The 2,174-nt window shown below is 35.4% G+C and overlaps 1 pseudogene; it reads right to left on the bottom strand.

The window, feature by feature from the left end:
• Positions 1–1,574: 1,574 nt before the first annotated feature.
• LOC130037104 (uncharacterized) lies at positions 1,575–1,668 on the bottom strand (annotated as a pseudogene).
• Between the last annotated feature and the right edge of the window lie 506 nt (positions 1,669–2,174).

The following is a 2,174-nucleotide window of genomic DNA, read 5'->3' as shown; positions in this document are numbered from 1 at the left end:
ACATCTATTGATATGATCATATGACTTTTATCTTTATTTTATTGAGATGGTGTATTCTGTTGATTGACTAGAGAATGTTAAGCCATCCTTGCATCCCCAAGCTAAACCTACTTGGTCATAGTGTGTGATCTTTTGTTGAGTTTCTGGATTCTCTTTGCTGGTATTTTCTTGAAAATCTTTTTATCTGTATTCATCAAGGAAATAGGTCTGTAATTTTCTATTTTTGTGGTGTCTCTATCGATTTGAGTATTAGGGTGATCATTGCCTCATAGAAGCTATTTGGGAGTATTTCTGTTTCTTCAATTTCCTGGAAAATCTTAAAAATGTTGGAAGCAGTTCCATTTTAAAGGTTTGAAACAGTTCACTATTGAATCCATCTGGGCCATGGATTCTGTTTGCAGGGATACTTTTGACCATCATTTCAATTTCCTTGGTAGTGATAGGTTCAAGTATTCCAAATCATCTTGGAATCCAATAATTTATCAATTTTTTCAAGATTCTCTCATTTCCTGCTGCAAAGATTCTCAAAATAATCTCTGATGATCCTATGGATTTCTGTACTTTCTATTAGGACACCCCACTTTGCATTTCTGATTCGATTTATTAGAATTCTTTCTCTTTGTTTCTTTGAGAGGCTTCTCATGGTTTATTGATCTTATTTATTTTCTCAATGAATCAGCTTTTTCTTTTATTGGTCTTTTGGATTGTATTTTGGGATTGTAGCTCATTGATGTCTGGTACAAGTTTTATTATTTCCTCCCTCCAGCCTAGTTTGGACTACTTTTGTTGGTCATTTTCCAAAATCTTGAGCTCTAATTTATTCATGTAGGCCCTTTCTTTCTTCCTGATGAATTCTGGCAGAGCTATAATCTTTCCTCTTAACACTGCTTTTTCTGTGTCCCACAAGTTATGGTAGCTTGTGTCCTCATTCTCATTTGTTTCTGGAAACTTTTTATTTCCTCTTTGATATCTTCTCTAAGCCAATGGTTGTTCATTACTTCCCTTAAAGAAAATATTTCCTTGCTGAGCTTCAGTCTGTTTGATCTATGGAGACGTGACAAAAAAGTGTTGAAATCTCCTTCTAGTATTGTGTTGCTATCAATGTTTTTCTATAAGTCAATTAGAAGTTGTTTTTAAGTATTTTGCTGGTCTGTCATTAGGATCATATACATTGAGGAGGGTGAGTTCTTTCTGATGTACATATCCCATGACCACAAAGAAATGACTTTCACTGTCTCTGATAACCTTTAGCCTGAAGTCCATGTGGTCTGATATTAGTATGGCCACTCCAGCTTTGTGGAGGTGATATTTTCTTGAAAACTTGTTTCCCAGACTTTTACCTTTAGCCCATGGGTGCTTTGATTGTTCAGATGTGTTTCCTGCAGGCAGCAGAATGAATGTTGGTTTCAGTTTTCTAATTCATCTTCCCATTCTGTGCCTCTGAATTGGCACATTTAGTCCATTGACATTGAGAGAGACTTTTGTGATTGGGATTTGTGCTCTCTTTATGTAGAATTTTTGTACTTGTTGGGATTGTCTTAGCTTAAAGTAGACCTGTTCATTCTTCTTGCAACAAAAATATGGAATGCTTTACAAGTTTGCATATCATCTCTGTGCAAGGACCATGCTCATCATTTTATCATTTCAATTTTAGTATATGTGTTAAACTTAGTAGGAGTTAATTTTTCCATATTTTTCTCTTCTTATTACTTTGAGTGTTGTCCTTCCTCACTCCTATGGCAGACAATGATTCCTAATCAAGGAATGTATTTCAAAGCAGCATGAATAAATAGATTTAGAAATTTAATGTCCCAGAAAGAAAAATATGGTTTTTACCATATTATCTTTTACCATACCCTAGGCATCAGTTTTACAAAATAATTCTTTTGGAAGATGGGATATGAGTTTGTTTAATGTCGTTCCCTGAAACCTTCATTAAGACCATTAAACTGGAGCCTTTTGCTTTTCTCACCTCAGTCTCGTGTACATCTCCAGAAAAGGTGGATGGTGTTGTCTGCACTTTGACCACCTTGAATGTATGTAGGATTTTTCTCCTGAAGGATGAGGTGAGAAGCATATTGATGATTTCATTCCACCTTATTACAAGTTCAACTTGAACGGAAGGTGAGACTCATGTGGCTCCTATAAAGGACAGAACAAAGGGTCTCAGTGAA

This window comes from Sorex fumeus, unplaced genomic scaffold, assembly GCF_029834395.1.
Source record: "Sorex fumeus unplaced genomic scaffold, SorFum_2.1 ptg000070l, whole genome shotgun sequence".
NCBI lineage: Eukaryota > Metazoa > Chordata > Mammalia > Eulipotyphla > Soricidae > Sorex > Sorex fumeus.
This window is presented reverse-complemented; position numbering and strand designations above follow the sequence as displayed.